At 44.1% G+C, this 24,363-nt stretch overlaps 1 pseudogene; it reads right to left on the bottom strand.

Annotated features, from left to right (window-relative positions):
* Positions 1-16,805: 16,805 nt before the first annotated feature.
* Positions 16,806-16,924, bottom strand: LOC116268682 (annotated as a pseudogene).
* Positions 16,925-24,363: the final 7,439 nt, after the last annotated feature.

Here is a 24,363-nt window from a genome sequence, read left to right as displayed (position 1 = left end):
TCAATTTAGAGGTTTATTTTGTCAAGTTTGAGGAGGTCCCAAGAACATGTGCCCAAGGTTGCTGGGTTACAGCTTGGTTTTATACTTTTAAATGAGACAGAAATTCCAATGCAAGATATAAATCAATACTTGCAAGGTATACATTGGTTTGGAACATCTCAAAATGGAGGGGAATGTGGGCTTCCAAGTCATAGGTAGATTCAAAGATTTCCTGATTGGCAAATGGATGAAAGAGTTAAGCTCTGCCTGAAAAGCTGAGTTCAGCATCAAGAAATGCTTGTGTTTATTTATTTATTTTTTGAGACGGAGTCTTGCTGTGTCACCCAGGCTGGAGTGCAGTGGCACGATCTTGGCTCACTGCAACCTCCACCTCCCAGGTTCAAGCAATTCTCATGCCTCATCCTCCCAAGTAGCTGGGATTATAGGCATGTGCCACCACGCCTGGCTAATTTTTGTATTTTTAGTAAAGATGGAGTTTCACCATGTTGGCCAGGCCAGTCTCGAACTCCTGGCCTCAAGTGAATCACCCACTTCGACATTCCAAACTTCTGGGATGACGGGCTTGAGCCACTGTGCCTGGCCAGAAATGCTTGAGTTTAGATAAGGGGGTTGTGGAAGCCAAGGTTCATGTCATGTACATGAAGCATCCAGGTAGCAGGATTCAGAGAGAATGAATGGTGAATGTTTATTATCAGACTCTAAAAAATGTAGACTCTCTGGGAAAAGACCTATTAAGAGGAGATTCTCTACAGAATATAAATTTCCCTCACAAGAGACAGCTTTGTGGGGCCATTTCAGAATATGTGAAATAAATATATTTTGAGGTAAAATACTTTGATTCCTTCAGGGCCTGTTATCTCTCATGTGTTGAACCTTGCATTTAATTGGGGTCTCTCAAGCCTACCTGAAGTTTCTTTCTTTCCTTTTGAACTTGAACCCATGTGATTTACAAAGGCCTGATCCCTATCTATTTGGGACAACTATGAAGTTTCATCCCAGCTTCAGAGCTCCCGTTATCAGACGGGAATGATATAGCATTGTCACAGGAGAATAAAAACTCCAGATAGCAGTTTCACATGACTAGAGGCTATGGGCTTAAGACCCTGAAACACCCGTGTGGCCCAAGCGGGCTAAGACCAACTGGACCCAACATGGTGCTGGATTCAACCTAGGTTTCACTTGGATCCTCATTATATGCTCATTAACATACTCAATTACACACCCACCAGTGCCAGGATAGTTTTGGGAACACCCATATTTGGTGTAAAAATGCATGGCACCGCAGTTCCAAGAAATCTCCATCTTTTTCCAGGAATTTTGATGACTATTCCATACCTTGGTTAAAGAAACCCATAAAAGTAGCAGTCCCAAACTCCATTATGTGTGACTCTCTCTTGAGTATGCCTGTACTCCTCTTTCTTGAGGATGTACTTTTCACTTTGCAATAAATTTCCATACGTCCACTATTTTCTGACTTTTCTTTGACTTGCTTCTCATGATGGTGTCAAGAGCCTGGACACTGGCTGGGGTTGAAGTCCGACCAGCGTTTGGGGGCCTACCCTGGTATCGCCTGGACTCATAGACTCTACTCTCAATTCCTTCCAGCCCATGCTCTGCAATGCTGCCAGAGGAGCCTGTCTAAATGATGGTTTTCATTAAGTTATTCATCTGTTAAGGCATTTCCTTATCACCCTCATCATGAAGCCTAAACTCACTGGTCTGGCACACAAGGCCCACCATGGTCAGACTCCAGACTTCCCCTCTGACTTCTCCTCTTCTCACTCCTGTGTTCCCACCACGATGACGCGCATAATGGTTTATCCCCTCATGAGCTGCATATCCTGCGTCTCCACCTGGGAGACCTCCCCACACTCATCTTACCTCTTTGCAGACCTGCTTCCCCAGCCAGCACTGATTACTCCTCCCTGAAAATCTCCATTGTCGCTCATACGTATCTAAGGCACTCGACGCTCTGTGTGGAAACTATTTCAGTGTTAGAGTTGCCTACCACACTGTTAACATGTCACGTTCAGGGAGTCGAGAGTGGCATCTTCGAAATTACATCACTGCACCTATCACACAGTATGTGACACAAGGCATATATTAGGCAAACAGCTTGGCTGAAACCGAGGAAGAATGCAAGGAAGAAGGCTTTGGGCTTGGATTCCAACAACCTGAATCCCAGTCCTAGCTCCATTACTTACCTGTTAAGTGACTGAAGGTGGTGATTTTCTTCATCTGTCTTTCTTTCTTTTTTTTTTTTGAGATGGAGTTTCACTCTGTTGCCCAGGCTGGAGGACAGTGGTACAATTTCAGCTCACTGCAACTTCCAACTCCTGGGTTCAAGTGATTCTCCTGCCTCAGCCTCTTGAGTAGCTCGGATTACATGCACGTGCCACAATGCCTGGCTAATTTTTTTTTGCATTTTTAGTAGAGACAGGGTTTCACCATGTTGGCCAGGTTGATCTCAAACTCCTGACCTCAAGGGATCCACCCGCCTTGGCCTTCCAAAGTGCTGGGGAACCATGAACAGGCATGAACCACCCCACCTGACCAATCTTTCTGATACATATTTACTTCCACCTGGAAATAGACATAGTAATAGCTACTCTACAGGGTGGCTTTAAGGAGAAAACGAGAGAACAATGTGAAATGCACAAGATAGTTCCTGATATACAATGAGTCCTCTGTAACTTTCAGGTTTCCTTCTTGTCTTTCTTTCCTCCTTACCTTGTCTTCTTCCCCTACCCATCATTTGCTGTTTTTCCTGTTGGTTCTCATCTTCTCCTCATGTGTTTGGAACAGCAACAGGAAGAAATAAAACTGACTTTGAGCCTAACCATTACCAGCTTCAAAGTATTGTAACTCCCAGCCCGTGACTCAGCCAGGGCTCACCTCATTGTTGCTCCACCTTAATAAATAGTTGACCTTTTAGCTCATCTAACAAGGAAAGGTTGCTAGAAACAAACTAAATGTACTCATCTGGGTGTGTCCTGGAGTCTCCCTAATGAGGAACCTCCAAGAGTCTAAGCACTTCACTTAGCAAGCCTTGGGGGGAAAGAAGCTGTGGAATTTCTATAACCAAAACCAACTCTATCCTCAAAAATACACTCAACACTGATGTGGGCATTGAAATCCAGACACTACCTAACATCATTTAATTTGTACCAATGGAACATAAAGGGAGTTTCACATTATTCCAGTGATTCAGAAAAGAAAATGGGTTGGATACAGAGAAATCGCCAATTTGTAAATTTCAACCAGATCTAAGCTTATGCCAGAGTTTCCTGGATGCTTATTTTGCCTAAGAACATGATTTAAAGCATCGACCTGTAGATTATATCCTTACATGCAGACAAGAATGACACTAAAGGCTTAACATGGAAGAAAGAAGAAGCAAGAAAGACAGTAACTAGAAGTGACCTAGAATAGTAAAGCACAAAAGAAATTTAAGGAAACAAAAGGGTAGGAGAGACTCATCAGTAATTATAGCAATTCCATAGGGAGTATAATCCAATTTCCATTTGACATACTAGAAAACTGAGGCTCAGAGAGATTATTAAATAACGTATCCAAAGTCACACAGGGAGACATCAGTCACATCAAGGTTCCAAACCAGGTCTGTCCAAGTCCAAACCCCATGATGTCATTTCTAGTCTTTCAGGTGGTCTCAAAGAAAGCATAGTAAACACATATAAAATGAATACACCAGGTTGACTAGGGTTTATTTAGCTTTATTCATCATCCATCTGGCAGATAAATATTTTAGAACATTCAAAACCATTAGGAGAAGACTCCAGCATGTAAGGAGCTTGGAAGTCATCACTCCTAACAAGTAAAAAGCTGAACAAACTACAGTTCAACAGCTCTTCTTGGGTCCATCAGAGGATTAAGGTCACAGCTCAAACTGCTTGGAGAAACAGACATGCAGGTACAGAGAACCACAGCTTACTCCAGGGGAAACCCATGAGCAGAAACTTCTGCAGAAACAAGTAGAGAAACCTGAAGTGTAAGTAACAAATTGCTGGAGACTCAGAGTGGACAAGTCCAGAGTAAAAAGCTTCAGGGGGGTGCCCAGTCTTAGAAGGGAGCACTCCCACTTTTGTGAGTTTTACCTCCAGTGGCTCTAAGGGGTTCTCAGAGTGAAGCTCAAAGGAAAAAAAATCCCCTTGTGCTTCCAGAAGGGGGAAGAGAAAAGAAACCATGGTGAAATATGTCAGAGCACTCTGTTCTTCACAAGGTCTGACCTCAGGAGAACCTCTTGCACCAGAGCCTATGACCCCGGAAAGGGAAATACCCAATTCTAGCTCCCTCTAGCCATCCTGTTCCTCCTAAGGAGGGAAAAGTGAGAAGCACGATTAAAGTGCACAGTCCAGAGACACAAGCTTACTAAAAGACTGAGACCTGTTCATGGGACTATAGAGCGCTTCCCCTCCCTCCACACCTTACCACCATATCACTAAAGGTCGATTTACAGCAGCTTTTTTTTTTTTTTTTTTTTAACCCAGTATAGCACATCCACTTTCAACAAAAAATTGCAAGGCATATGAAAAGGCAAAAACAAAACAAAAAAACAACAAAAAAACCCTCCCCACAGTTTGAGTATACAGAATAAGCATCAGAACCAGACTTAGGTATAACAAGGTTGGCATTATCTGACCAGCAATTTAAAATAATAATGATTAATATATTAAAAGTAGACAGTACGTAAGCCACACCCTGGCATGTAAAGCTCTTTGTGAGAAGGTAATAATGCTTTGCATGTCACATTTTAGCTTATAGCTAGGTAATACCAATATACATACACACTTGGGAAAAGTAAGCAAGGAAAGAAAATGTGGCTGGGTGTGGTGGCTCACGCCTATAATCCCAGCACTTTGGGAGGCTGAGGCAGGAAGATTTCTTGAGCCCAGGAGTTCGAGTCCAGCCTGGGCAAAATAGTGAGATCCCTGTCTGTACAAAAAAAAAATTAATTAGCTGGGCATGGTGGCACATGCCTATAATCCCTGCTACATGGGAAGCTGAGGTGGGAGGATCACATGAGCCTGGGAGGTCAAGGCTGCAGTGAACTGTGAGTGTGCCAATGCACTCCAGCCTGGGTGACAAAGCAAAACCCTGCCTTAAGAAAAGAAAAAAGAAAGAAAGAAAAGGAAATGCACTGGGTGGGAGGCTGGCACAGGAGGAGGCAGAAGTAATTTGAAGGGATGCTATAGGGCAGTGTGCCATATGACTTTGAGTTTACCTGTGTATTACATAGACATATACCTTGATAGGGCTCCCACATAGACGTTGATTGAGATACCTCTGGGCTCCGTCTAAGGATGGACTTGGTGTTGTGGGTTTGGTATCAATAGCTGCAGTTTCCCTACCAGGCTAATATGTGGCATGACTTGGGGCATTATTTCTGGAAGTTCAGCTTCAAATCTTCTTTATTTTAAGAATGTCCAAAATACTGTAAGGTACCTAAAATCCTCTAATAAATTTGTTTTCTTCCTAACAAATAACACTGGCCTTGCTGAGAACCAAAGCCAAGATATTGTATATTTCTTAAAAGCTTATTTAGAAATATAGAGGCAACTGTTAGGGAAACAGTGGTTAAAAGAGTTCAGAGTGGCTGCTTCAGAGAAGCAGCAGTCAAGAATAAGGAAGGATGGACATAGTTGACATTTTTTGTTAAAAACCTGGTAGTACGGCTGGGTGCGGTGGCTCATGCCTGTAATTCCAGCACTTTCAGACGCCGAGACAGGTGGATCACCTGAGGTCAGGAGTTCGAGACCAGCTTAGCCACCATAGCGAAACCCCGTCTCTACAAAAACTACAAAAATTAGCCAGGCATGGTGGCACGCGCCTGTAATCCCAGCTACTTGGGATGCTGAGGTAGGAGAATTGGTTGAACCTGGGAGGTGGAGGTTGTAGAGAGCCAAGATCACACCAATGCATTCCAGCCTGGGCAACAGAGTGAGATTCTGTCTCAAAGAAACAAAACAAAGCAAAACAAAACAGAAACAAAAAAACCTGGCAGTACTAGATGACTTTTTATCCTATATATATATGTATATATGTATTTTTAATATATATTTTTCTAATAAAATAAAAAAGGTTTATGGGAACCATTAAAAGAGCATCATTCACATGAACAAACTCTCAGGCTACTAAATGCAGAGGAAGATGTTTGATAATGCAGTACAGCAAGTGGCATAGAGTCCTGGCTTCTACATGGTGAAGATGTCCTTTGAAGGTCCTGGTCCCTCAATCCAATTAGGTTCTCCCTGAACTGGAATATGCTTCCATTCCATCCCACCCATCCATAGCAACATCCAGCCCTCCTCATCCACCACAGAGCAGAACAGAGAGATGAGCCCACGTCAACTCTGGCTGCATGGAGACAAAGCAGGCAGTGACTGTGTTGTGAGAACTTTACCATTAGGATTTAGAGCAATGAGGCCAGGAAATGAAGGTGAAGGACAAAGGAGACACTGTGTGGGCAATGCAAAACCAGGGGCACCGGACAGGGTCTGAGTGGGACTAAGAAGACAGGGAACTTCCTCTGCCATGTTTGGCTAAGGAATTTCCCTAATGTCCCAGAGAGAAGGGATGGGAAGTTCACAATAAAACTAGACTGTGATTACTCTTTTTACAGCTGAGGAAACGGAGGCTTAAAAATGTTAAACCACCTGCCCAGATCAATCCAATTGTTGAAGAAAAAAACACACACACCTCAAATACTGCTGTCAGCATGGTCATTTGGAAACCAGCATGCCTATTCGGATTCAACAAGCATTTATTGAGCACCTACTAGGTGCTAGAACCTCTGGTAAGTGTTTGTGCATGTAGCCAAGAGGCATAAGAGCATTCATATCCTACAGCCTCAAAATCCTTCTCCTAGGCATCATCCAAAAAGCAATCTAGCAGACCAGAAAAGCTATAGTCATGAAAAGGTTTCTGCCAGCATTATCTATTTGGGAATCGTTGGAAACAACAGAAGTAGCTAAGAATAAATTAAGACTCATCTTTTTTTTTTTTTTTTTTTTTTTTGGAGACAGGGTCTCATTCTGTTACCCAGGCTGGAGTGTAATGGTGCAATCATGGCTCACTGTAGACTTGACTTTCTGGACTCTGGACTCAAGTGATCCTCCCACCTTGGTCTCCTGAGTAGCTAGAAGTGCAGGTACTTGCCACCATATCAGAATAATTTTTTCTTTTCTTTTTTTTTTGTAGAGATGAGATTTTGCCAGGTTGTCCAGGTTGGTCTTGAACTCCTGGACCCAAGTGTTCCGCCTGCCTTGGCCTCCCAAAGTGCTGGGATTACAGGTGTGAGTCACTGCACCTGGCCAAGGCTCATCTTTAAAGGCATTTTTCTATGGCTATAACACCTATTTTTATAGAAGTTATGTAGAAAAATAAGAGGAATCTAATACACTGCTAACCTTAAATATAAAACAATCGTATTGCTCTATGATAACTGTAGAAAAAAATGTATACACAGCTACTCCTTAAGGTACAACGGGTTACACCCCAACAAACCCATTGTAAGTTGAAAATATGATAAGTTGAAAATACATTTAACACACCTACCTTCCGAACATCATAGTTTAGCCTACTGTATTAGTCAGGGTTCTCTAGAGGGACAGAACTAATAGTGTGTCCGGAATTGGTGGGTTCTTGGTCTCTCTGACTTCAAGAATGAAGCCGCAGACCCTCGTGGTGAGTATTAAAGTTCTTAAAGATGATGTGTCTGGAGTTTGTTCCTTTGGATGTTCAGATGTGTCTGGAGCTTCTTCCTTCTGGTGGGTTCGTGGTCTCGCTGTCAGGAGTGAAGCTGTAGACCTCCGTGGTGAGTGTTACAGCTCTTAAAGGCAGCGCCTCTGGAGTTGTTCGTTCTTCCCGGTGGGTTCGTGGTCTCGCTGGCTTCAGGAGTGAAGCTGCAGACCTTCGCGGTGAGTGTTACAGCTCATAAACGCAGTGTGAACCCTTATTGCAAACAGTGAAAGAATAAAGCTTCCACGGTGTGGAAAAGAACCCAACCAGGTTGCCACTGCTGGTTTGGGCAGCCTGCTTTTATTGCCTTATCTAGCCCCACCCACATCCTGCTGATTGGTCCATTTTACAGAGAGCTGATTGGTCCACTTTACAGAGAGCTGATTGGTCTGTTTTGACAGAGTGCTGATTGGTGCATTTACACCTTGAGCTAGACACAGAGTCAGAGAGTGCTAGTTAGCTAGATACAGAATTAGCTAGATACAGAGTACGAATTGGTGTATTTACAAACCTTGAACTAGACACAGAGTACTGATTGGTGTATTTACAAACCCTGAGCTAGACACAGAGTGCTGATTGGTGCATTTACAATCCTTGAGCTAGACACAGAGTCACAGAGTGCTAGTTCTCCAAGTCTCCACTAGGTTAGCTAGATACAGAGTACCAATTGGTGTATTCACAAACCCTCAGCTAGACACAGAGTGCTGATTGGTGCATTTACAAACCCTGAGCTAGACACAGAGTGCTGATTGGTGCACATACAGTCCTCCGAAAGAGTATTAATTCACTTGATTACAAAGTCTCTCAATAGGCCATCTGCAAACTGAGGAGCAAGAAAGCCAGTCTGAGGCCCAAAATGAAGAACGTGGAGTCCAATGTTTGAGGGCAGGAAGCATCCAGCATGGGAGAAACATGTAGGCTGGGAGGCTAGGCCAGTGTAGTCTTTCCGCGTTTTTCTGCCTGCTTCATATTCTGGCCATTCTGGCAGCTGATTAGGTGGTGCCCACCCAGATTAAAGGTGGGTCTGCCGTTCCCAGACCACTGACTCAAATGTTTCTCTCCTTTGGCAACACCCTCACAGACACACCCAGGATCAATACTTTGCATGCTTCAATCCAATCAAGTTGACACTCAGTATTAACCAGCACATATACCATTGCAGATTTAATTTGCATTTCCTTAGTGACCAGTGATGCTGCACATCTTTTCATTCTTCTGGCATTTAATATCATTCTGCAACATTATGATTGAAGACTGCATAGTGTTTCATTTTAGAGGTATCACAATTTAGTTAACTGATTCTTTAGAATAGGACTTTTAGGCTGCTTATGATTTCTCTTTGGCTACTATAAATTTTGTTGAGATAAATATTTGTATAATTAAATCTTTGAGTTACATCATTGACTATTTAGACTAAAATTCCTAGATTTCCCATCTGCCTTCTTGTTTCAGCTCTCATACTGTGTGCTTATTGCATTTAGTTTTGTCAGAAATCTAACTTTCTAATTATTTCTACAAGACTTTTATTGATTCAATTGGATTTTGTAGGTATACAAATAAATAATATATAAGTAATGATATTTATTTCCTTTGAATAATCGTGTCTTGGTTCCTTTTTCTTTATCCAATTTCATGGGTGAGAACTTAAATAATAGTGGTATCTGTCTTTTCGCTGACTAACATAGTCTATTTAGTATCAAAAGAAGATATTGGCAATATAGTATTAATTCTTTAAATAGACTTGTATTCCATTCTAGTTTGCTATGGTTTTGTTAAGAAGTTTACCTTCAAAGTAGTTATGCATCTTTTTTCACAATTATTTAAATAATTATGATTCTTACTTTTTCCCCTTTTTACATATAAAAATAGAATCAAATCTATAAATTAGGTTCTAATTTTTAAAAGTGAACTTAGCCTTTTAGAGTGAGCAACTTGCCAAGTGTTTAATATCATTCTACAACATTATGATTGAAGACTGCATAACATTTCTTTCTCTTTTCTTTCTGTTTTGGACAGAGTCTCGCTCTGTTGTCCAGGCTGGAGTGCAGTGGTGCAGTCTTGGCTCACTGCAACCTCTGCCTCCTGGGTTCAAGTGATTCTTGTGCCTTAGTCTCCAAAGTAGCTGGGACTACAGGCACGTGCCACCACATCTAGCTAATTTTTGTAATTTTTGTAGAGTCAGTATTTCACCATGTTGGCCAAGCTGGTCTCGAACTCCTGGCCTCAAGTGATCCACCTGCCTCAGTCACCCAAAGTGCTGGGATAATAGGCGTGAGCCACTGTGCCCTGCCTAAAGATGGCATAATATTTCATTTTAGAGGTATCATAATTTAGTTAACAAATTCTCTATTACAGGACTTTTAGGCTATTTATAATTTCTCTTTAGCTATTATAAATTGTATTGAGATAAATATTCTTGTAATTAAATATTGGGGTACATCTCTGCCTATTAATTTAGGTTAGAATTCGTAGATTTCCAATGGTAGGTCAAGGAATCTGAACATTTTTAAGGCTTTTGATTATTCACTATGACTTTTCTCTCAAGAGAGTTAGCGGATATTTGCATGCTTACCAACATTCTAATCTGTTCTGATGATAGGTGATTAATGCTATCACAGTAATTTGCATTTGCCTTTGAAAACACTGACTACCTTAAATGTGTATTTTATTATTCTTTTCTGCTTAAATGCTTTATTTACTTTGTGTCTTTTATTGTATGTTCAGTTGGTCCTCATTATTTGTGGATTCTGTACTTGCAAATTCACCTACTAACATGTATGTGTAACTTCAAAATAAATCAACACTCATGGTGCTTCCATGGTCATACAGAGATATGTGCAGAGCGGTGAAACATTCGGGTAACCTGATGCTCATGTTCCCAGCTGTGGTGGACCAAGACAACAATCTGCCTTCTTGTTTCAGCTCTCACACTGTAAACAAGGATGCTTTTTGTAGTCTATTTAGTTCCATATTTTTTTTTTGCATTTTTGTGCCTTTCGTTGGTGATTTCACTGTTTCAGATGATCCCAAGCATAGCACTGAAGAGATGTCTAGTGTTCTAAGCACTAGAAGGCTGTGCTGTACCTTATTGACAAAATACATGTGTCAGATAAGCTTCACTCAGGCATAAATTATAGTGCTGTTAGCCAGGAGTTCAAGGTTAACGAATCAGCAACATATGTTAAATAAGGTGTCTCCAAACAGAAACACACATAAAGCAAGGTTATGTACTGATCAGTTGATGAACGTATTGTTACTGGGGGGTCCTTGTTCCCAGAGCTCCCAAGATGGTGGCGGGCCGCTTCCAAGATGGGGGCAAGCCTCATGTCCTCTGACCTGGGGTTATTGGCCTCATGGATTCCAAGGAATGGAATCTTGGGCCATGCGGTGAGTGTTATAGCTCTATTAGAAGCCGTGGGTCACGGAAGAGAACTGTGGGACCCAATGACTAGTGTTCAGCTTGATTAGGATGAACCCAGGCACTTAGCCATGCAGGAACAAAGGCAGGCCTTTAGCCTGATCGGGAGCCTCAATGGGCGCCTCACTGAATCAGGAGCACAGCCCACACCCTGCTGGATCTGGAGGGATGGAAGTCAGCGGCGGGTCTGCAATGTGGCAAACAGCAGTGGTGGACTGCGAGCTCAGCTCAGCTCCAGCTATAACAAACACGGACCAGAAGAGATTGCAGTTGCAAGATTTAATAGAGTGAAAACAGAGCTCCCCTCCCTCTTTGGGAGGGGACCCAAAGAGGTTAGCCATTGCTGGCTTGAATGCCTGGGATTATACCTCGATCACTGTCTCTTCTGCTGTGCTCTCAGGCAATAGATGATTGGCTATTTCCTTACCTCCTGTTTTTGCCTAATTAGCATTTTAGTGAGCTCTCCTTACTAACTGATTGGTCGGGTGTGAGCTAAGTTGCAAGCCCCGTGTTTAAAGGTGGAAGCGATCACCTTCCCAGCTAGGCTTAGGGATTCTTAGTCGGCCTAGGAAATCCAGCTAGTCCTGTCTCTCACTATGACCAGAGAGAGGCTTATAAGCAGGTAATGCTGCTTTTTGTTGTTGTTGTTTTGTTTTGTTTTGCTTTTTTCCATCGAGGAGCAATGGCTCAGTATTTTCAGAGTCATATTTATAGTGGCTTTATACAACATAACTACCATAGTCTGGGTGCGGTGGCTCACACCTGTAATTCCAGCACTTTGGGATTACAGGTGCGCGCCACCATGCCCAGCTAATTTTTGTATTTTTAGTAGAGATTGGGTTTTGCCATGTTGCCTAGGCTGATCTCGAACTCCTGGCCTCAAATGACCCACCCATTTTGGCCTCCCACAGTACTGGGATTACGGACATGAGCCACCGCGCCCAGCCCAGAGTATTTTCATAGGTACTATGACACTTGTATTCTCTTTAACAATCTTCTGATGGGAGGTCAGCCCAGTGTCCTTGGTTTCCTATAAACAGTAGGGATAGATGCTTTAGAAACCTCCTCAGATCTTAAGGAGGTGAAGTTGTCAATACAAATACCCATTACCAATTCAGCAGTGCATAATTCTGAGAGGAAAATGGAGACTGGTAAAGCTAGGGTAGGTGGAAGAGAGGGAGGGAAATTTAACTTTTGTCCATTAAAAGTAAAATTTTAATGGCTAAGGGGTCGTCTTTTGCACCTGGCTCTGTTTGGGCCAGTTTCTACACCTTCTGTTTTACCTGGCAAGATCATGGTGCTGCTGCCTGGGACATCAAGCCCAAACCCCTGTCATCCCATCCAGGTACCTGTTGTCCTAATTACCACATGAAAGCTGGGGGTGGGACCTAGGAAGCAGAGGTTATCTGGAGGATAGCTCAGTGCTTCTCACTTAGATTATCTGTGCTCCAGTCTCTATGAACTTGTGCCTTGAGCCTAGGATGAGGAGGCTGCCATAGGATAAGAAGAATTTACAGAGTCAGTTTTTCTAGTCTCCTTCCAGGAGAACTTGGGACTTCGACATGGAGCATGGTGATGGCAGGCAGATCAGTGGTGATTGTGCTGGTGGGCAGGGGGTGGCTGCGCGGCCCTTATGTAACACTGCTTTTTACCCAGAGACTTGGGTGTGCTTCTGCATACAGAGGAAGAGCACTAGGACCCATAGATCTGGTCCTAAGCATCATAGAATCCCAGTCTCTTCAGCAATGGCTTAGCCAACATGGGCCCCCACAAGGTCATGAACTGTTGGTTTAATGGCTCTGTGGCCACTTGTAGGCCAGCAGGTAACAGGAGGATATTATGACCTCTGAGACCTGGAGCTCAGTACCAGATGGCATATTATATCCTGGCCCCACCCTGGGACACCATTTCTAGTGTGCCACTCTTCCTGAGATGTGGGGCTCAGTGCCAAATGGTATATTATGTCCTGGCCCTGCCTGGAACACCATTTCTAACATGCCACTCTTCCTTTCACCATGGGATCCACCCCTAGCTGTCTGAAAGACACTGTTGAGCTACCAGTTAATTGAAGGTAGAGAAACACAACTCCTTACCCTTAACCTCTCTGTGCTTACAGCATGGTATCTGTGAAGAATGGTAACATGGTATCTGTGAAGAATGCAGGTATTTCCCAGCCTTAGCTTAGAATGGAATTGACATCTGTCTCTCTTTCTCTCCCTGTCTCGTCTCCTCTCTCTCTGACATTACTAACCTGTTGAGTCCTTATTTTCCTTAACCATCCTTTATTAGCCTTGGAAATGACAGGTATGTTGATGGTGAAGGTGGAGGCCCTGATGTCCTTGCTCCAGATGCCAGAACCCTTGGCCTGATGTCGGCAGCTGCAGCAGCACTGGTTGTTTTGTTTGCCCTTCCAGATCCACTCTCCATCCTTCTCTACTCTGTCTGTGCTGTGGGAGGCTGACCCCATCTGTCTATTTCAGTGGAGCACTGGAGCCTGCAAGAACTGATTGTATGCATCTCCTCCTAACCCCGTGTTTGGTGACTGTGGTAGGAATATTTACACCATGGACATTGGCAAATACTACAAGTAAGCTTGCATGCATACATACATGTCTCAGAACTTGTTGTTAAATATTTATTTAACAGCCGACCACTGGGGCAACATGAATATATTCCTTGCCTCTGGCTTCTGCTTGGGTTTGGTCACTGGGTGGTACTTGCAAGGAATTGAAGAGAGCATGGTAAGAGTATCCACTCTCCTGGCCTCCCTAACACATTCTCAGATTGGCTGAATCCCTCTCCAAAGGTTTCAACCGTGGTCAAGCTTACTAAGACTTTCATGTTTGTGTGCCTTTCCCCTTGTTTTAAATATCTCAGTTACCACTGTATTGTGCCCTTGCAGTGATGCTTAAAATAAAATGGACTCAGAGTTTGTCTTTAGGAGAAGTGAGAAAATGGGGAACTGGCTTAATAACCAACAAGGGGAGTGGGGTGGGGAGCAACATCTTCCTTTTTATTAACCTCTCAGAGATCTAGTATTTCCTTTCCTTATGCATATAGGCTAAAAATAAAGAAAATCACAGTAGTATTAGCAGTACATGCAACTCCGTTACTAATGCTTTCATAACACAGAGTTGCTGCAGATATTTCAAGGGTGAGGGGCAGAGATGGTCTTGGATGGAAAGGCTCCCCATGGGGAAGAGGGAGGGGGCAACACTAAAGAGAAAAGAAAAGTGATTGAGGTCAGACATGGTGGCTCATGCCCGTAATCCCAGCACTTTGGGAAGCTGAAACAGGATGATCACCTGAGGTCAGGAGTTCGAGACCAGCCTGGCCAACATGGTGAAACCCCGTCTCTACTAAAAATTCAAAAAAAATTAGCTGGGCGTGGTGGTGCATGCTTGTAATCCAAGCTACTTGGGAGGCTGAGGTACGAGAATCGTTCGAACCCAGGAGGTGGAGGTTGTACTGAGCCGAGATAGCACCACTGCACTCCAACCTGGGCGACAGAGTGAGACTCTATCTCAAAAGCAAACAAACAAATAAACAAAAACAAAATAAAACCCAAAATGTGGTTGAGTTCCTGGGACTAGGGCAGGGAAGACAAGAAGAACATGGAAGCTGGGCCTGAGAACTGACTATGGGAACTCCACAGGAAAAAAAAGCTTTGGTGCCCTTTAACCCAGTGATCCTGCTTCTGGGAAGCTATCCTAGGAAAATAGCTCAAAAGGAAAGCTATCTAAACCCTTGACTCTTTCCAGCCTGTCTGGTTTGCGGGTACAGATGAGAACCCATTAACATTGATGCCAGTAGACCACACACTCACTGGGTCAACTACATAACTGGAGGAACTCAAGTCCCTGCCTCAGAGTCACTCCATCAGTTCTTGGAGGTCTCTGCCAGTGTCTTGCATGTGGGAAGGACCAAGTTTCCTTCTGCCCTGCTCCAGCCTGCTTGTGGGGTCCTCAGCCCATAACCCATTGGAGGGTTGCCCCTCACTCTGCCTCTGCTGCCCCACTTGCATGAAAATGCTGCTTCTGGGCCATTTTTGTATTTCCCTGACCGCTGGCCACTGTGGTTTTCACGTCTGGACCAGGAAGTGACCCATCTTTTCCCCCAGGCCTCGTAGGACCTTTCCTCAAAACGACAACTACTCCTGCCCATTCACTTCTCTCTAAAAATGATGAGGACCACTGTCTCAGGTCAACTGTAGAACAAACCCAGCATCTTCCATTTTTCTTGCTGCCCCCATCTCTCTTCCCATTAGGCCGGAACCAGCCCACCTCATTGCATATCATCTTGTGGAAAGAGGTGCCTGAAAAATTCTCTTAGGCTCCCAGGCTCTGTTCCAGAGTGGTGATCTGAGTAATGCACTAAACTGTTCATTGTAACATTAGGTCCAACAGTGAAAAACAGAAAGTAATCTAAAAGGACACGGTTCAAGAAGAGATTGGGTGAATTATGCAGTATAACCTTTTGTGAGATATACAGAGCCAATAATAATTGCGAGGACCCCATATAACATAAAAAAGTGCTTAGGATTTAATTGTAAGTGATAAAGAGAATAAATTTTACTGTACATGGTGATGACTTCAGCTACATAAAAATGATACATGCCAATGAAATGAAACGAAAATGAACTTGAACCAACAAAAAGCAGTTCAACTTGGAGTGCTGATAGTGTGGGACAAATTTTTCCTTTCCTTTGGAGTCCTATTAGTTTATTTATAATATCATGTATTTAATAAGAATAAAAAATTATTGGAAGAAAGTAATAAAAGGCTTGATCCTGCTTTGAGATCTCCTTTGAACATAACTCAGGTTGTATTTGAGCTGGGAGGGGGATGGGGGTCAGCCTGACCAGGGTTATGAGGTTGACCATAGTGTTCTCTCTGGGAGCATTTTCAGCTTGAATTTCTAGAAGCTGTATAAAGGTGCTTCTTTTCTACAGTGGCAACGTGTAATCCCAAGGCTTCAGGAAGGAAGAGTAATCATGCCTCACTGTGCAGTTGCCTTTAGTCCATTTGGGCTGCTATAACAAAAAAGCCCTTAGACTAGATAATTTATAAACAACCAAAATGTATTTTTGTTTTATTGTTATTATTTTTGAGACAGAGTCTCACTCTGTTGCCCAGACTGGAGTGCAATGGTAGGATCTTGGCTCATTGCAACCTTCGCCTCCTGGGCTCAAACAATCCTCCCACCTCAGGCTCCTGAGTAGCTGGGACTACAGGCATCACAACACCTAGCTGATTTTTTTGGCATTTTTTGTAGAGCTAGGGTTTCACCATGTTGCCCAGGCTGGTCTCAAACTCCCGGCCTCAAGTGATCCTCCTTTCTTGGCCTCTCAAAGTGCTGGGATTACAGGTGTGGCCACCATGACTAGCCTAATAACAGAAATTTATTGCTCATGGTTCTGGAGGCTGGGAAGTCCAAGATCCACGTGCCAGCAGACTCAGCGCCTCTACTTCAAGATGGTGTCTTCGTGTTCCATCCTCACATAGTGAAAGGGTCAAAAACACGCCCTTTAACCCCTTTTATAAGATCACTAATCTCAGTTATTAGAGCAGAGCTCTTATGACCTAAAAACTTTCCAAAGGCCTCACTTCTTTTTTTCTTTTTCTTTTTAAGCCTACAGCACCTGGTATTCCCAGACAGTTTCCCATGTAAGAACTAACCAGGCTTTACCTTGCTTAGCTTCCAAGACCAGATGAGATCAGATGCATTCAGGTTGGTATAGCTGTAGACAGCCCCACCTATTTATACCTTCACACTGGGGGTTAGGTCCCAATATAGGAATTTTTTGGGGACACAAACATTCAGACCACAGCAGGAGTGTTGGAGACCAATTAGAATGTTGACATTTGATAATTGCCCTCTTCAAAACTGGCTGACTTCCTGCAGCTTGAGGGGGTCTAGAAGAGAAAGGAATCTGACTGATAATTGAAGTTAGTGCTTTTTTACAGGTGCCATCACCTGTTTGTTGTGTGAACTTGGTGTCTTTCTCCTTGGGGTCAGCTACTAAAACTTCTCATCCACAGTGCTGGCCTCTGAATCCTGGCTAACAAAGTCTTACCCTATGTTTAGGAAGAGAAATGAGACGCAACATTGCCCAGGAGCTGGGCATTGGTGATGACTCCAAGCCCTGCTTCTCTTCCACCTGCTAGGGCTCTGCTTGCTCTACTGGCTTGCCAAATCCACATCCGGATTTTCCTGTTCTCTGGGCCCGTTTCGACTCATGATTTGCTTTGGACTTTCCACTTGGTTCTATGCATTGTTCTCTGTGATGATCTGGTGGTTCAGCCTCTCCATTTTGACACAGAAAGCCCCTGGTAGCGGTGTGGACAGCCATGTTGGCCTGGACCTGAAGAACATTGAATCTCACCCACCAGGAACCAGATTCCCAAACTCCTGGCTGCTGAATCCAGGAATTCTTGTAGCTATAACTGTATACATTGTTTTATTTTGATTCCACTTTGTTTATTTAGATCTGTGTATCTGCCTCGGAACACTGTATCTTGTATCTTTTTCTATTTTATTATTTGTTTTGAGATAGGGCCTCACTCTGTTGCCAGGGTTGGAATGCAGTGGTGTGATCACTTGAGCCCAGGAGGTTGTGCAGCCTCAATCTTCTGGGCTCAAGCGATTGGTAGCCAGGACCAGAGTCTAGCACCACCATGGCTGGCTAGGTTTTAAATTTCATGTAGAGACGGGGTCTCCTTATGTTGCCCAGGCTGATCTCGATTTCCTGGGCTCAAGCGATCCTCCCACCTCAGCCTCCCAAAGTGCTGGGATTGCAGGTGTGCACCACCATGCCCCGCCTCTTGTACCTTTTATAATAGTTCCTTGGCTCCAACTACTATACAGGGGCATACAGGGGTCTGGGCCACCCCTAGCAGGGCCTCTCTCATTCTCTCCTGTCCAGAGACCCAGATGGGACCCTTGGAGAACAATGATCTTCTCCGTTGCTCCCTGGGTGAAATAGGAAACATAACACCTGTTCCGTGAGTCTTACTGAAATCCTGTACCTCCAACTGTTCATGGATGTGAAGTTATTTCAATACTTTGAGAGAAAGTAAAAATCTTGCTGCTTTTTAAAGGAACTGCTAAAGTACTTTGGACACCGTGCTTTTCAATATGTTGATTTGTTAGGAGACTCACTCAGAGGCTTCCCCAGCAGGTGCTTCGGTCCCTTGCTGAGGGCACTGCAGCTCGGGGTGAGAGGACCAAAGTCAAGACCTGGTTCTGCTGCATTCCGGGTGTGTGACTCAGGTCTCACATTTCCTCCCCTGTGGAATGGGAACAATAATAATACCTGCCTGACGAGGTTGTGGTGAGGATCAAAGGAGATGCCGTGAAAGTGTGAACAAAAGGCAGTTGCCCTAATTATTAGTGTCATGTACCCATCATTGCATTAATTACAGTGGAGAATGGGCAAGGGCTTAAAGAACACAGAAGACTTGGTTCTGCTCACCAAGATTTCATGCACAGAAAGAAAATAACTGAGGTACCAGCTGGTGCCACTGGCAGTAGAGTTCTATAAGGGCTAGGAGTTGAGTGTGTGGCAGAAAAAGGGTTAAAGGTATGGGACAACATCAAAGGGTCCTCTGGGTTGGTGGCGAGGTGAAGAAACTGGCATCAGGTGGGCACTTAGGGACCCTGTAAAGGGGTAGAAAGAGTAACAGTAGGGACATTGAGTCCTGCTTCTGTGCCTGAGATCCCAAGCCAGCTGTCAGCAAAAAGTCTCAGGAATACAAAAAGAAGTAAGCCAGGCTGGGCTCAGTGGCTCATGCCTGTAATCCCAGCACTTTGGGAGATTGAGGCAGGCAGATCACCTGAGATCAGGAGTCCAAGACCAGCCTGACCAACATGGTGAAAACCCATCTCTACTGAAAAAAAAAAATACACACACACACACACATACATACACAAAAATAAGCCAGGCATGGTGGCACGTGCCTGCAATCCCAGCTACTCCGGAGACAGAGGCAGGAGAATCGCTTGAATTCAGGCAGCTGAGTTTGCAGTGAGCTGAACTTGTGCCGTTGCACTCCAGCCTCAGCGACAGGGTAAGACTCCGTCTCAAGAAACAAAAACAAAAAGAAGTAAGCCCTATATGCAGTGGACGGGGAGCTCTGTCAGCACATTCATTCTGGCAGGCACAGTGTGAGATCACAGGCCCTGAAGCTGGGATTGCCAGGCATCTCGTGAGAAGTCCCTACTTCTTAGGTCAGGCTTTAAACCCTTGAGATGGTATCATGGGGTGGGTTGGGTCTCTATCAATCTCAGCCTTGTGGTGGGAGGAAAGAGGAGAGGGTGCAGGGAGGGCAGTGGCTGATGGGGAAGTGGTAAACCTACTGCCTGGTGACTGCACTCAGCTCCCCAGCTGAAATCCCCGCAAGCCACACAGAGGGGAGAAGGAGCTCTGTGTCCGCCCGACTGGGAAAGCTGCCAAGTGAGACTTCTGCACCAGCGGGAGATTTGCATTTCTTGGTTGGGAATCTCTGTGACGGTGGTGCCCTGCCAGGTGTCAGTGATTTTTGATTGACCAGGCTCCTTGCAACTGTGTGAACCTGTTTTCACACCTATAATTGGTTGCTAAAATTAAATGAAAAAAAAAAGTAAAGCCTTTGCCAATTATTTAATAAATGGTAGCTGTCATTGTCATTGTCATAGTCAGCTGCACTGCTGTATCATCTCTAAGGGCTGAGTCAGTCCTGCCTCAATCCTGAGCCAACTGACAGGAGTGGCAAACGTGCGAGGCTCTCTAGCTTCACCCTCTGGCAGGGGACTGCAATGAGTCTTGCTGCCCAAGAAACCAGGGGCCAGGGATGGGAACTGGAAGCCGCTTTCATGCAACAGTGCTGTATCCTTTCTCCCCATTTCCTCATCCTCCAAGTTGATCCCTCAAAGAACTAGATTTCTGCTGGTTCCTTGCAGAGCACGCTAATTCCCACGAGGACTGCAGGCATTCGCTTGGCCAGAACCCAGACACCTACCTGGCTCTCACTTTCTGTGTCTCAGTGGTTCTCAAGATGGGCAATATTACCCTCCTGGGGACGGCTGGAAGTTGGTAGGGCACTTTTTTCAATAAATAAGCGGGAGCCCTACTGACAGTTAGCGGGGTTGGCCAGCGATGCTAGATATCTGGTGAAGTGCAGGGCAGCTTGCTACTACAAAGAACTGTCTTGCATGCTTTCAGACGTCCCGCTGGATATTCAAGTAGGTGAAAGACCATTTCTTATTCATTCTCTGAGCTAGAACTAACTCCATCTTATGTATTAACACACATTTTCCCAAGGTTTTTATAGGTATTTCAAAAATATGGTAAGATCTATATAACCTAAAATTTACTATTTCAACCACTTCAATTCAGTGGCATTAATTACATTTGCAATGTTCATCACCATTATCTATTCCAAAACTTTTTCATTACCCTAAGCAGAAATTCTGTACCCATTAAGCAATAACCATGCATTCTCCCCCTCCCAGCCACCACTAACTTCTAATCTACCTTGTGTCTCTTCAGACTTGCCTATTCCAGGTACCTCATATAAGTGGAATCACAGAGTATTTGTCCTTTGTTTCGTCAAAAACTTTACCAAGAATTGTTCATCATATTGAAAATTACCATCACCAGTGACAAGGCCACATGTGAGGTGTTCGAATCATCAATGACATTTGCATGTATGGGTCTGCACCTACAACTGCCACATTCAGCATGACCATAAGCACTTGACACTTTAATATGTTTTCTAACGAGTGTTCAAATCTTTACATATTGTAAGAGTTTATGTGTTTTTATGTTTTACATTGCTTTTTATTCCCAAGTTAAGACATTATGATTAAACAATTATATGCAGGGGCTGGGCGCCGTGGCTCACGCCTGTAATCCCAACACTTTGGGAGGCAGAGGCAGGCAGATCCTGAGGTCAGGAGTTCGAGACCAGCCTGGCCAATATGGTGAAACCCTGTCTCTACTAATAATACAAAAATTAGCTGGGCGTGGTGGCGGGTGCCTATAATCCCAGCTACTCAGGAGGCTGAGGCAGGAGAATTGCTTGAACCCAGGAGGCGGAGGTTGCAGTAAGCTGAGATTGTGCCACTGCACTCCAGCCTGGGTGACAGAGTGAGACTCTGTCTTAAAAAAAAAATTATATGCAGGTAGCATAAATAAGCTATTAATTTTATTTCAGATTAGGAAAGGGAGTAATGTAAAACATTTATTATTAAACAGGGGCATTGGGCTTAGTGGAGCCGAGAGCCATTTATCTGCTATAGTCACAGACAAATAACCAGCCATGAGGGAATATCCTTGGAAGTGAGGTGCTGTTGACGAACTGTGAATATTGTTTTGCCTTTGTAATGTTATACGGCCAGCCCCACCTCCCTCAAACAAGAATCCTCAAATCTCTGAACCTGTTGACTCTTTGGTCACCACCTGCCTGTTAGGTCTGGTCAGTGCAGGGATGTTTGCACCTGTCTGCAATTCTTTCTAATACTATTTTTTTTTTCTAGCTTCATGATGGGCACGGGCATAACAAACAAATTGAGATCAGATTGTTTCTAGGCAATCACCTACAATTGAAGGTATATTTTCAGCATTCAAGGAAACGATTGATTCCAGCACAAATCCTAAGCATCATATAAATGGGAATGTGGGACCACACTGTATTTACTTCACATTCTTGCTTCAGACTGACCTGAATCTGGCTGGGAGCACTCACATATTGATTTCTTCTGGATAAAAAGGCAGGAAGTATTACAGATGTTGTTTCCTAACCAACTGCCTGTTTAATATTCATACTTCCTTAGATCAGCACTGAAGTCTTTCTTGAGAACATATAACACCACAAGATTTTTTTTTTTTTTTTACTTTAAGTTCTGGGATACATGTGCTGAATATGCAGGTTGGTTACATAGGTATATGTGTGCCATGGTGGTTTGCTGCATCTATCAACCTGTCATCTAGGTTTTTAAGCCCCACATACATTAGGTATTCATCCTAATGCTCTCCTTCCCCTTGCCCCTCACCTCCCAACAGGCCCCAGTGTGTGATATTCCCCTCCCTGTGTCCGTGTGTTCTCATTGTTCAACTCCCACTTATGAGTGAGAACATAACACCAAAGGTTTTAAATGGGCTGAAATTTTGTTGCTAAAACCAATTGTGTGTGGGGTGTGTGTGTGTTTAACGTGGAGCCCTGAAGTTTGTCTCTTTGTTGCACTGTGCGAAGGATGTAATGTCATGCTTGGATAATGCAGTCTTTTTCACTTCCTCCCTCCATCAATATTCCTTCACTCAAATGCTTTCTAGCTCTGTGCTTGGAGCTGATCCACATAGATGAACACAATAATTGGCCCCAAGAAGATTGAAGTCTTGTATGAGAGAAGGACTAGCAAAAACAAAACATGGAGATGCTGTGTGAGGGATATTTTCTCAGATCTGTGGACCACAGCGGGGACAGGAATAATTACACTGACTCAAGAAAGGAGCACACAAACACACACCATGCACACACATGACACAAACATATACTACACACATACATACACAACACACACATACACATACACACACATCCCTGTCAATCTACTCAAGTTCTTGAACAAGGACCAGTAGAAACCCCTGTGAAAGCTCAGTGTCATGTCATTCTTAGTCCATTTTGTGCTGCTATAGGAGAATACCACAGACTGGGTAATTTACAGATAAGAAAAGTTTATTTGGCTCACAGTTCTGGAGGTTGGGAAGTCCAAGATTGAGGGTCTGCATCTGGTGAGGGCCTTCTTGCTGTGTCATGACATGGTAGAAGGCATTACATGGTGAGAGAGAGAGAGAGAGAGAGAGGCAGAGACAACATGCTCAGGAGGAAGGCCTAACTCATTCTTCACAGGATGCCACTCCTAAAATAATGAGCTCATTCTTGCCACATGGACATTGTCCATTTATGAGGGCAGAGACCTCATGACTTCATTGTCTCTTGAGGGTCCCGCCTCTCAACACTGTTGCACTGGGGATTAAGTTTCCAACATGTGAATGTGCTCCAGCAACAACTCAGGTCCAAAGTTCACGGTCTCATCTAAATCACATGTGGGTGAGACTCAAGGCACAACTCATCCTGAGGCAAACTTTCCTCCAGCTGTGAGCCTGTGACTTCAAATGAGTTATCTACTCTCAAAATACAATGGCGGGACAGGCATAGGATAGATGTTCCCATTCCAAAAGGGAGAAATAGACAAGAAGAAAAGGGTAACTACTCCCCAGTTTGTCCAAGACCCAAGAGGGAAAACATTACATTTTGAAATGCCAGAATAATCTCTTTGGACTCCATGACCCACCTTTTGGGCACATTTTGGGGAGTAGTTGGGACTCTGAGGCCTGAGGCAGCCCCACCCCAATGGCTTTACTGGGTTCAGTCTACCCAATAGCTCTCTCAGGCTGGCATTGTCTACTGAGAGCTCTACAATTCTGGGGCCTCAGTGGCCATCTCACTCCACAGCTCTGCTAGGCACTGCTCCAGTGGGGACTCTACATGGCTGCTACTCTCCTGCAGCAAGTTTCTGCCTGGAACCCCCAGCTGTGTATAGCACCCTTTGAAATCTAGAAAGTGGCTGCCATAGCCCCATAGTTCTAAACCTGTGAGCCTACAGAATTAGCACCATGTGGATGCCCTGTGCTCTCTGGAGTGGCAGCCCAAGATGCGCCTGGTCCTGCTTAACCTACAGCTGGGATCTCCAAGGAGCACCATGCTAGAATGCAGGAATGCAAGAGCAGATGCTTGAGGCGGTGCAGGGCAGTGGAGGTCCCAAGGGTGCCTCCCTGGAAGCCTTGCCCTCAAGGTCCTGCTCACACTCCCCTCACCATCCCTACCCTTGGACAACCAGTAATCTGTTTTCTAGTCCTACAGTTTTGTCATTTTGAGAATATTATATACACGGAATCATATGGTAGACAATACTGATTTTTATCTCATGCTGTAATTCTGGTAATCAAGCCAATGCTCTGGCTTGGGGAGCAAAGTAAGTAGTTTTTGATGCTACTTCTGGGGTTCATAGTGCTAAACTTACGTCATCAGTGAGGCTAAGCACCTCTGTTTGTGTTTGCATTTGCTAGACTATGGACATGCACACAACTCATCCAACTGGCTGTGTCTTGTTCTTTAGATGCACATTTAAAATCACTGAAGACG

This window comes from Papio anubis, chromosome 8 (genome assembly GCF_008728515.1).
Source record: "Papio anubis isolate 15944 chromosome 8, Panubis1.0, whole genome shotgun sequence".
Classification (NCBI taxonomy): domain Eukaryota; kingdom Metazoa; phylum Chordata; class Mammalia; order Primates; family Cercopithecidae; genus Papio; species Papio anubis.
Note: the sequence above shows the minus strand (reverse complement) of the source record. Positions and strands in the feature narration are given on the sequence as shown.